General features: G+C 43.0%; 1 protein-coding gene and 1 long non-coding RNA gene across 4 annotated transcripts in view; both read right to left on the bottom strand.

Annotated features, from left to right (window-relative positions):
* ABR (ABR activator of RhoGEF and GTPase) overlaps positions 1 to 12,951 on the bottom strand; it is a 1,286,060-nt gene that overhangs the window by 346,225 nt on the left and 926,884 nt on the right. The gene's annotated exons all lie outside the window — the stretch shown is intronic.
* Positions 7,441 to 12,951, bottom strand: part of LOC147730288 (uncharacterized) — a 29,072-nt gene continuing 23,561 nt past the window's right edge. The window contains exon 2 of the long non-coding RNA XR_015308372.1: positions 7,441 to 10,037. This is a non-coding gene — a long non-coding RNA (uncharacterized LOC147730288). The remainder of the gene's footprint in view (positions 10,038 to 12,951) is intronic.

Consider the following 12,951-nt stretch of genomic DNA (forward strand, 5'->3'; position numbering starts at 1 on the left):
CCAGGAGCACTATCTTATGAGTAAAGGATTTCGTACTGCATATCACAAGTTGAGCCAGCACCGAATTCAAATTCCACTATAACGAGATATAAATATCACAGGCTATTTACTCTCCAGATCCTTCCAAAACTGGGAGAAAATGATGCTCACAAACAACAGATTTTAGAAGATTATCATGTACTTAGCAAACAAACAGAGTGAGGGGAGGAGTGCTTGCAAGAAGTCTAATCTAATCTAATCTGGCAATCGCTCAGGGTAACATTGCATCTCCCTGCTCTTTTGCCCTCCATGCCACATCAGATTAGAGCCAGCCATATGTAAACCTGCCTTGGTTCTGCTGGAATAGGAACGGTTCATCCCAAATGACCCGGGAAGGCTCTCCCTGAACCGGAACACAAGCAACCAAAGATCAGTTTCATCCTGATTGGGTGTATTCAGTCAATGTAGCTCGGTTCCAGTGGCTTGGTGAGCAGGGACCCGTGTCGAAGCATACCCATGGCCACTTAGGGTATTAGATTAAACACACAAAAGATAATCGAAGGAATGCTTGCAATAATTCTAACCACTGGCAGTTGCTCGGGGTAACATTACAACCCATAATTTTTTCGCCCACCATACCACCTCATAGTAGACCCAGCCATAAATTACATACACATAAAGCTGTACTGAACATTTTTAAAATGCTCTGTAAATCTGAAGGGTTTCGAAACTGGATGCAAAAAAATTAAGTTGCCATCTTTCGCTTCATTTGTGGGCGCAGTACCAGGACAGCAAACAAATCGCTTCATTCGTGGGCGCAGTACCAGGACAGCAAACAATTTAAAATGGACGATTGGGAGCTTCAATTTAAAAATGCAATGGGTATCCACCCAGGAGAGCTTGCACTAGGAGCACAAAAGACAAAGTGACATGCTAGAGTACAGCATACTGCTTTGTCTTTTAGAAACAAAACTAAACTATGATAAAGCCCCAAACTTCTCAGTAAAATTCAGATTTTCACATTTGCTTATGAATTAAATAAAATAGTTCAGAATTTGTGCTTGTTTGATATATACTTGTTTCTATATTTGTGTGTATTGTTTTGTGGTTCAAATGATAAAAATTGCCTAGGCGGGGATCCCTGGCTTCGAGTGATGATTCATTGAGGGTCTGCAGAAGTCAAAATGTTAAATGACAGCTGATGTAGGTGGTGCTGCCAGATAACCCACAGGCAGCTACATAAACTTACATTAGGGATTTATAACCACTTAAACGATATTTGAACAACACGGCATACTAAGCATGTTAAATGTGTGACTGGTTGATGTAATGGTCAAACCTTTGCCATATACTGGTATAAAAAACCCTGGTACTGCTTGGTCTCGCCTCATTCACAAAGTTGAGATGCCAAAATCACACAACTACAATCCTGGTTGGAATGGACAAACCCCGACAGTGTACAACACCATAATATCAATGCTGCCTGCACAGCTACATGGTTCACACCCTCCCAGACTTTACACACAATGAGTGGCAGTGATGTTGTCGGTTAAGACTATATAATGATCACACAACAAATAATGGATCAAAGATCGAATGTAGGGTGATACTGATGCCCTAATGGACTCGTATGGAGCTTTCTCCCCTTGTCAGACCATAGATTGCTGACCATTAGGCCTCCTTAGTAAGCCTCCCTCCACCTCATCAGTGATTCATATTTTCCAACTGGGTGTAACACTTCTGTAAAATTGAATCTAGTTTCTGTATATGTTTGCTGTCTTGTATCCAAAAACACAGTTATCCAAGATTCTGTTGTAGCCACTACCAGTAAACATAACTGTTGTTCTACTTGCTTCTGGTACCTACACCTGGTAGCGAATTGAAGCCTATTGTGTAGAAATTGACAGGTTTGGCGAAGTGGATTTTTCACCTCAACATTCTTTAGCGCATCAATACAATAAGGTCAGGCTCAGTAGAATGGGGAACTGTCACTTCATTTCATGTTAAGATTGGTCTTAGATCTGATCCCATTTGTGTTCTGTCAAACACTTGTAGACTACAACGAATTACAATAAATGAGTTAATGAAATGTTCATCTATGAATAAAGTTATGTCACATGCAAGATATTTCTACTAGCTGTCTTGTGAATTATGAAACCTAATATTTGGACTTATTATAAAAAGAGCGCTCCATTCCCAAGGACATAAAGCTTTGAAAGTATTCACTGGGACATTGGGTCACCTCCAGTGTGGCACAAGAAACCTATAAATTATTCCTGTCCAGCCAACTCATGAGCAAAACCAAACCACGAGCCATATACAGACCCACCACAGATACCTCAGCAATCACAAATGCCTTTTGATGACAGAAAAGGTCACTAAGGATCTACAAGTAGAATAAATTGATGGCCTGCTATATTTCAGCAGCTTAACTCTATCTTTTTTCGCCAGTTGACTCAAAGAACTCGGATCTATGCAAATTATTCAAATCATTAACTGACCCAAAAGCTAAAGAACCTAATGCAAATATGTAATGTTGTAGTACCAATTTGTTGTGCCAGAGTCATCAGCAAAAAACCTGTATAAACCATGGGCCTGTACTGAGGACTTGCATCATGTACCTCATAAAAATCTGCTAACAGGTAAAAGAAGACACAAGTCAGAGGTCTGAGCATAGATCTGTGCATGGCTGGTCACAAGCAGGCTTTAGCCAAACACCAGAAATGAGATTCTTAAAAGCCGCCAAAAATGCAAATAACGATGTCTTTGCATTCCTTGCCCCTTGTGGGAGATATCAGTCACTTCGTCCAACTAATCCACTTCTTGAGACTCTGGAGAGGTCAAATCCTATGTATTTTCAAAAATGCTATGTATTACATGCACACATTGGCATTCACATGAATGCTGGCATGTATATGAAGTGCTGTACATTATAGGCTGTTGGAGAAGGATATTCATGTATATTAAGTGGAGGAATTACATCCTTCAGTTGCTCAAAAGCATTTCATTTCATTTCATTTGTTTAAAATTGTATTTCAAATATGTGTGCTTTTAAGCACAAAGAGATTTAATGGCCTGCCACAGAATCACACGATTTGAGTTAAATATTGAGGCCAGGTTTGGTCCCAGAGCACCAGGTTCCAAATTCAGCCTCTCAGACAGTGAAGGACCATAAGAAAGCAAGTAATCGAAGACAGTCTCTGGAGAGGGATCTAGGCTATCTGCACCTTGCAGAGCAGTCTGTGCATCATTTTTTTCACCAGGGTCTGTAAAACCTTCTGCTCCATCAGAACGATACGCTCTCTGTCATCAATGCCATTTGATTACGCTGAAGGCAAAATAGCTCTCTTCCGCTCCCTTTCATCATTAGTTTTCTTTGCTTGATGACTCAACCGCAATTAAGACATTTTTGTATTTTTGTCTATTGCATCAGTACCTCCCAGGCTTGCCTCTGACAGGCTCATCACCTCTGGGACCAGAAGACAGACAACTGGCTCTAAGACTCCCTCATTCAGCACTACAACAAAGGGAGGCCGTGGATGCTGTAACCCTCGCACAAGCTTAAAGGTCATCTAGGTCAAACACCTTTTCATTCACAAGAAACCAGAACAGCATTGTCCAAATTGCCAATGCCACAGCAGCAATTCTGCAATGCATAGTGGGCTTGGTAAGAGTCACTCGAGCCCTCTTCTACTTCATGTGCATCAAGATTGGGCCCAGGTGAAATGTAAATCATGCTGATGTAATACATGTACATTTTGGGAATTTTGCATTAAAGCTTGTATGAGAAATTCCTGCGATTACTCTATCACACCACATCGGGGAAGTAAGCTGCTGTTCACTGCAACATTGTAGTGTGGGAGCAAGGGAACAACAACAAACGACCAGAATGCGAGCGGTTATTTCCACACTTAAAATATATATTTGCTTCCTGTGTAATTATACACAACTTTCTGGAAATGTTACGTAAATACGTGAAAGCAAATCACGTGAATTTCACACACCTCCAATCGCCGCCTGAATCGCTGCTGCTAAAACCATTGGGCATTTCTAGACCCAGACTGCAGCCTTCCCAGCACTGAGTCACAATTTACAAATATCTCAAAAACGGGCTTCATATAAAAATGGGGGTCTTCAGATGGGCCCGTTTTCGTTTTCAATCCGTCTTTGTTTTTTAGCACCAGACTATTCCAGAAGCCTTTACCTCATTCAGGAGGCGGGGAGGTGCCTCGATCCCTTTTGCCTGCGCCACCATTACCCTCGGTTGCCACGAGCACCCACCGTAAGGCCATGTCCAAACAAGCTTTGCAATTCTCACAAACATCAAATAGCGGACACAGGAGACGTCGCCGTCTTGCGCATTTCATAGTATTTAAAGCCCCGAGTTCTCTTGCTCAATTTCAGAGCAAAACAGAAAAAACACACGCTGTGGCAGCTGCAATCGGTACGCAGTTCTGCAACATGTCACGACAGAAGATACCTGTGGGCGGAGGAGCGTAACTTCTTGGTACACAGGGCCAAGACATGGTGAAAACGTTTCCTGAGAACTTTAAAAGCCGTTGGCTATTCCAGAGATGAAGTCAGCACAGTGAACAGCATCCACCAGATTACAATCATTAGACGGGTAATACGGATATAACACATTTGAGACACGTTCTGCAACTGACTTGGTGCTTTAACGTTCACAAAACTGCTTTACTTAATACTGCTAAGCCCTGAAGTGTCCGTCAATACATTTTGATACGGGAGGATCAAGCGATGGGTGCGAAGCTAAACGAAGGAGACATCTCTCACACTAAAGGAACCTCACATTAATTCAATATTATCCAACTCCAACCATCTCAAAGACAGCAGACGATTCTTAGTGGCGGCTGGTGAAGTTTGAAAATAGTTAGGCGTAAAATGGAATCATCGTAAGAAATATATATTAGATCTAACTATCAGGCTTTCACTACTTGGCTTGGCGCCCGACGGGGATGGCGGCACACGGCTGAAGCTCTCCGGCGGCTCTCTGAGACACCACGCTTCTAGACCGTGCCGCGACTTGCTGCAGACAACTACGGGCAGCTGAAGGTTGGGAGACCATGGGAAGACCTTCGGCACCCTATTTCAAGGCCAGCAAGTACTGTTAATTTATCAATTTACCCTCTACTCTGATGCGCATTTTCGCAGCCATTATAAATTTTACCACAAGCGCGATTTTTCTTTCATTACTGGAGCCAACTGTATTTATAGATTATTTTTTCTTGCCCCACCACACCCCAACATCTAAATGGTACATGGTTCCTCTCCAGGGCATGGGGATGTGATGCCACAACGTATTGAATGGTAGATCTACGAAGGTTCTGTGGAGAATGCGATTGGCGGCCATTTTGCGACCCATGATGATCCTTTACACGGAATACCTCAGTTTCTCTTCGTGTGTGGCACAGATGTAATCCTGGGGTGAGGATTAACAGTTGCACTGATTGATTTTTTACCTCACCAGCTCTCTTGGCTCCTGATTTTATATATTTTCTTCTCAGGGCATGAAGGTATGCTGTTTTTCATCGTTGTCAAATGCCTATTGAGAGATCAGTAAGAAAAATACATGGAAGCCATTTTGTGATCCTCAGTGAGATTTCTTAGAGAATATTTTTCTTCATTTCTTCATTCATTTTCGTACTGCTTTTCGGAAGCGGAAGTGTTTAGTCAGCGTTCTATGGGCAGAACAAAGGCTATTCATCCCTCTTCATCCAAGCAACATATATTTTTGAAAAATTCAAAAATTTTCACTGAATTTCCTAAATTTGAAGATTCTCTTTTACCTACGCCACAGTACTCAACTACAACTATTTAGCCTTGTTCTGGTACTCCTGGGAAGTCTGTTACTAAGTGGCTTAAAAAAGACCCTCCCTCACCACCTAAGTCAGTTTCGCTGAAGTTACTGCTTGAGGAAATTAAGTTACAAATCTTAACAGATAATTGGTCTCAACTAGACACGAGGGTCTCCACAGTCGAGAATACAGTTTCTTCCTTAAAAGAGTCATGTGTTAATGTTTCATATTTGAGTTTGAGTTTAAAACATTTGTAGAGCGCACGTTCACCTGGCGGTTTCATGGCGCTGAAGTGTACAGGACCCAGAGACAAGAAATCAGGAGAGAGGCAGACCGGAACAATTATAGTGGAAAGGCTTGTGCAAAAAGAAAGGTTTTTACCGCCTTTCGGAAATAAGAATATTGAGAAGAAGATCTGAGGTGAGCGGGAAGAGAGTTCCAGAAGACGGGGGCAAGTGTGGAAAATTTCGTGCCCCCCCACTTTTTGCGTCTAAAGCAGGGGACTGCCAACAGATATTGGGAGGAAGAGCGCAGCTCCCTGACAGGGGCATAGACTTTGATTTCCGAAGAAATGAAAGCAGGGGCTGCACCAGCCCTTGCCTGAAAAGTAATGCAGCCCATCTTGAACTGAGCTCGTTCTCGGATAGGAAGCCAGTGCAAGGACTTAAGAAGAGGAGTGACGTGGTGGGACTCTCAAGTTGCTACACTTCAGAAAGAGGTGGAGGATCTCGAAAATCTCGAATAGATCTCGAAAATCGTAATAGGCGGAATAACCAGCACATCTACGGCCTGGGAGAAGGACTTGAAGGATCAGATTCACTGACTTTCTTTAAATCATTTCTCCCTAAAGTGCTTCATTTGCCAGAAGGAACTATTCTTAACATTCAACGGGCTCACAGGCTAGGGTGCCCTCCGTCTCGCATCACTCCTTCACAAAGACCAAGAGGAGTCATCTTGTATTTCTTGGAATAAACAGGTCTGTTAAAAGTACTCTCAGCGGTTAGAGCTTCTCCAAGAATTAATTGGTCAGGTTCGTCTTTATTTTTCACACAAGATTATGCTAGATCTACAGCTAATAGGCGCAAAGCTTTCCTCAACATGAGAGCTGATCTTCGCTCTCTGGGAGCCCGGTATGGTCTCTTTCATCCATGTTTATTGAAAGTTACATATAACAACAGAACAACAACGTACGAAGATCCGACACGTCTTCAAAGCTTCATAAACTTTTGCAAAACCGACAGTATGGATTCTTCTGGGTCCTCTTCTTCATTTAACTCTTGAATGATTACTATTTCCTTCATGGGTTGCTCAGTTTTTGCATTTTCTTCTATGGTATCCTGAAACTGAAGAAATGTTATTCTATAGTTTTTGATATCCTTGTATTCATATAAGTTCCACTATGTATCAAATTCTCCAACGTTATGGTTGTTTACTTATCTTGATCCTTGTTATTTGTCACCCTCACAGTTTTATTCTCCCTATATGGTGGTCTTTCCTTGATCCTCTGGCTGGCTGATCCCGGATGTGTTGCCTCTCCCATGTGGTTCCATCCTCCCTCCCGTGTATCCCGGAGTCTTCTTTTTGTAGGTATGTTACCTTCCTGCATTTTTTTTAGATCTGTTGACTGTTGTATTTTCGGTCTTCCTTTTTCCCTTCTTATCCTCTCTTCTTTTTCTTCTATTGGGTGTCGTTTTCTTCTTGTCCTTTTCTGGTCATCTATACTTTGAGCCTCCCTTGGTTCTTTTCACTTTAATCTCTACTCTGGTTATTATATTCTTCTCTACTGTGACATTCATCTTACTATTACTTCTCTTCTCTCCTCATTTTTCATCTATCTCTATTTTCTGAATGATCTGGGCCTTCTTTTGTTTATCTCTCTCATTTTTCTAGATTGTTGTATTTCTAATATTTCAAGTCATTAAAAGTTGTTACTAGTAACGTTAAGGTTTTAAATTCCTCTATTAAGAGACCAAGAATTTTGTCTCATTGAGCCAAACTAAATGTTTTGCATTCCTACAAGAAACTCACCTTTCAGACACTGAATCATTAAAACTAAAGAGAGGCTGGGTAGGTGAAGTTTTCTTTTATCCAGGTGATGGCAAACGTAATGGAGTGATGATATTATGTTGTAAATCCCTTACATACTCTTTGCTATCTCAAGAATCAGATCAGAATGGTAGATGGTTGAATGTTAAATTATCTCTCAAGGGTGTTCCAATCTCTCTTCTGAATGTGTATGCTCCAACAGGTGGTGAACCTACTTTTTGGCCTAGTTTCGCCAAACATATCACTCATTGTATGGATGATAATTGTATCCTAGCGGGAGATTGTAATCAACCATTTGATCCTTTCATTGACAGGAATTCCAAAGTCACATCCGTTCCTCATAAATCCCACAAGTCCTTTGTTCAGGCAGTCACGCAACATAAACTTATTGATGCCTGGCGTCTCTGTAACCCGACTACTAAGGAATTTACCTTTTACTCCTCATCCCATCATTCTCAATCAAGGATTGACTATACTTTTGTCTCTCATAATATTGCAAAAACTCTTACAAATGCAGAAATTGGCCCCATTCTACTGTCAGATCATGCCCCCGTCTCAATGAGTATTGATATTTTACCTAAAGATACAGGTCCTAAGAGATGGCGTTTTAATAACGCTCTTCTTTTGGATCCGAAGTTCACTGCTTCCTTTACCAGTTTCCTTGACGAGGTCTCCACCTTATGGGATGCTTTTAAAGCCGCAGCAAGAGACTTCATAATTGGCTTTGTTGCAAAAAAAAGAAAAATTGCTCGCAAATCTACTGAGGATCTCCTTCAGAGGATTAAGAGGTTGGAACACGCTCATTATACCTCACACTCCAAGGATTGTCTAACAGCACTCGTTAATGCCAAGATGCAATTCAACAAAAAATCTACAGAAGATGCTTCTCTGTTTTTATTCAAATCTAGTGTGAAATTTTATGGTGGTAAAAATAAAGCGGGGAAAATTTTGGCTAATTATTTAAAAGTTCGACATAATAAGCTAAATATTGAGTCTATTTATGACACCAATTCTATTTTGAAATACAAGGACGCTGACATTTTGAATTAATTTCTTCTTTTTTTAAAAACACTATATACCTCTGAAACCCAACCCACTACCCAATCCTTATTGCATTTTTTCTCTAGCATTCACAAACCCCAACATTTTCCTCCTCATCTCTCTTATTTAGAATTAGATTCAACACAGCAGGAATTATTCAAAGCTCTCCAACACATTAAAAAAGTCAAAGCACCAGGACCAGACGGCTTCACGGTTGAATTTTACCTCCATTTTTCCAAACTGGTATTGCCCAAGTTGTATTCCCTTATAGACTCTTTTACCACATTGGGTAGTTCCTCAGGCTCCTTTTCTGAAGCACACATGTGCCTTATACCCAAAGAGGGAAAGGACTCTAAACATTGCAAAAATTATAGGTCCAACTCCTTGGTTAATATTGATTACAAGATTTTTGCCAAAGCATTAGCGATACGATTGGATTCCTATTTACCAGACTTGTTAGGTAAGGAACAATCTGGGTTTGTTAAAGGGCGATTTATAACTGATAATACAAGACTCCTTTTTAATGTTTTATCTAAATCCTTCCACTTAAAACATCCCCTTCCAGCGATTGGATTGTATGCTAAAAAAGCGTTTGATAGAGTTGAGTGGACCTATTTGTTGTATGCCTCAGATGGTTTGGTTTTGGCCCTAATTTTATTTCTTTGATTTTCTTTCTTTATTCCAACCCTCGTGCGGAGGTCTGTGCCAATGGTTTAGTATCTCCATTTTTTTTATTTGGGAAGAGGAGTACGTCAAGGATGTCCTCTATCCCCTTTCCTTTTTAACCTGCCCTGGAACCTTTACTCTCTAAATTGTGCCAGAACCCCAACATACATGGTTTTCAATCATTGCACTCCCATATCAAACTTGCAGCATATGCTGATATTTTGTTGTTCTTTTCTAATCCAAGTGACACAATCCCTGCCTTTCTAGCAGAAGTATGTGACTACTCCACAATTTCTGGGTATAAATTGAATAAGGACAAATGTGAGATTCTACCTTTAACAAAATACACCTTTAAGTATGATTTTAGTGCATCCAACTTCACTTGGAGGCCTACTCATATTAAATATTTGGGTTTACATGTTACTCCATCAATTTCAGATACAGTATCGCTGTGTATGAATAAATGTATTCAAAAGATATCGGATTTGACTGCCAGATAGCATTTTTTTTTTTTAATTTTTTTTATTGCAGAATTAGAAACCACAGAATACAATGGCTCAACCAGTCCACTCGTAATGTCCCCCCATTCAATCAATAAGACGTATACCATACACAGCCATTCAGCCCGCATCCCGGAGGCCGGGCGGCATAGTACATTAAATAGCAGGAAGGCATCACGGTGAGTGTCCCTTCGGGACAATGGTCGAAAGAGCATTTTACGTATCTGCATTTTACCCCCCCACCCACAACAAATAACAGCGTCAGCCATCCCACATATGCAGGTCAATGCTATTAGCCGCTTCCAGACCCGCCCCGCGCTCAGTGGGGCCTACCATACCTGACCCGCTCCCCTCTGCCACCTCCCGCTCATCGCCTACGCCCCACTGGCCCTTCTCAGCTCAGAGTCACCATCACGGTCAACCAACCCCCTGGCTTCCGGCCCCCCCCAAACTCCCACTAAACAGCCCCCCAGTGTCCCCTCCCCGGCAACTGCTAAAGGTGTGTGTCCTGTTCGTAAGTGTAGTATGGATCCCCGCTACAGTGTCAATGACATCTCTGAGTTAGTATGCCTCGCAGTGTCCACAGGTCCCATCCACTCAATCCTCGTCTTCCACTAACGAGTCACGCAAGGCTTGCACCACCAATTCCCACACACGCGCTGCATCCAAGGCCTTCTCATTACCAAGCTTGACAGCCTGCTTCATTCGGAGCACACTCTCACAATCAGACCACCGCAGCAATTCATTCTTCCACCTCCTTACTGACGGCCCGCCCCTGGACTTCCAATGCCATGAGATCTCTCTTTGTGCCAGTATCAAACCCAGGTCAATAAATTTGCTCGTCACCTTATTGTGTTTGGTGTGCGGGAACCAGAGCAACAGACACGCCGCCATGTCGAAGTCCACTTCCCTGTCGGTCACATCGTTTAGGAGGTCCCCCACCTCTGCCCAATAGGCCTCCAAATGCGGACAACCCCAAAACAAATGATCCATGTCCGCCTCCGGAGACGAACATCTCGGGCACCGTGCGTCCTGCACCTGGAAGTACCGCCGTATTTTTTCCGGGGTCAGATAGGCCCTATGTAGCACAAAGAAATGCACTTGTTGGAAACGCGCATTCCTCGTGCCTTTCCATGTGCGCCGTAAAATATGGCTCCATACCGTGTCTGGAATGGGCCTGCCCACACTCTCCTCCCATTTAGCTTTGAGCCCCTGGAGCGGTTCCAGTCCCTCGTACCTGCCAAATTAGGACGCTCCTGAGGCGGAAGCCGGGAGTTTGCGCATAGAATTGTTTTTACCATTATATTTGTATTTTTGCACAGCTCTTTGCTCATATAACTTTTAAAAATTGAAAATTGTATAAAATTGTTCGTGGCACTCATCCTCCTGCTTTCAACTGGGGGCTCGAGGCACAACTGAATCCGAGCACCGAGGGCCGAGTTTCGGGCTCTTAACGCTCACTTAGAGCCTTCCCCGGGGGCGACGATTTGGGCCGCCATCTTGGGGGTAAAGGCAGGGTTGGCGCTCTAGCGCTCGGGCGAATCTCGGCCCGAACGCTATAAAAACTAGTAGCTTTTCATTTTACCTCTGATACCTGCCAAATTAGGACGCTCCTGAGGCGGAAGCCGGGAGTTTGCGCATAGAATTGTTTTTACCATTATATTTGTATTTTTGCACAGCTCTTTGCTCATATAACTTTTAAAAATTGAAAATTGTATAAAATTGTTCGTGGCACTCATCCTCCTGCTTTCAACTGGGGGCTCGAGGCACAACTGAATCCGAGCACCGAGGGCCGAGTTTCGGGCTCTTAACGCTCACTTAGAGCCTTCCCCGGGGGCGACGATTTGGGCCGCCATCTTGGGGGTAAAGGCAGGGTTGGCGCTCTAGCGCTCGGGCGAATCTCAGCCCGAACGCTATAAAAACTAGTAGCTTTTCATTTTACCTCTGATACCTGCCAACTTAGGACGCTCCTGAGGCGGAAACCGGGAGTTTGCGCATAGAATTGTTTTTACCATTATATTTGTATTTTTGCACAGCTCTTTGCTCATATAACTTTTAAAAATTGAAAATTGTATAAAATTGTTCGTGGCACTCATCCTCCTGCTTTCAACTGGGGGCTCGAGGCACAACTGAATCCGAGCACCGAGGGCCGAGTTTCGGGCTCTTAACGCTCACTTAGAGCCTTCCCCGGGGGCGACGATTTGGGCCGCCATCTTGGGGGTAAAGGCAGGGTTGGCGCTCTAGCGCTCGGGCGAATCTCGGCCCGAACGCTATAAAAACTAGTAGCTTTTCATTTTACCTCTGATACCTGCCAAATTAGGACGCTCCTGAGGCGGAAGCCGGGAGTTTGCGCATAGAATTGTTTTTACCATTATATTTGTATTTTTGCACAGCTCTTTGCTCATATCACTTTTAAAAATTGAAAATTGTATAAAATTGTTCGTGGCACTCATCCTCCTGCTTTCAACTGGGGGCTCAAGGCACAACTGAATCCGAGCACCGAGGGCCGAGTTTCGGGCTCTTAACGCTCACTTAGAGCCTTCCCCGGGGGCGACGATTTGGGCCGCCATCTTGGGGGTAAAGGCAGGGTTGGCGCTCTAGCGCTCGGGCGAATCTCGGCCCGAACGCTATAAAAACTAGTAGCTTTTCATTTTACCTCTGATACCTGCCAAATTAGGACGCTCCTGAGGCGGAAGCCGGGAGTTTGCGCATAGAATTGTTTTTACCATTATATTTGTATTTTTGCACAGCTCTTTGCTCATATAACTTTTAAAAATTGAAAATTGTATAAAATTGTTCGTGGCACTCATCCTCCTGCTTTCAACTGGGGGCTCGAGGCACAACTGAATCCGAGCACCGAGGGCCGAGTTTCGGGCTCTTAACGCTCACTTAGAGCCTTCCCC

The sequence above is a fragment of the Lissotriton vulgaris genome, chromosome 2_1 (genome assembly GCF_964263255.1).
Source record: "Lissotriton vulgaris chromosome 2_1, aLisVul1.2, whole genome shotgun sequence".
Classification (NCBI taxonomy): Eukaryota; Metazoa; Chordata; class Amphibia; order Caudata; family Salamandridae; genus Lissotriton; species Lissotriton vulgaris.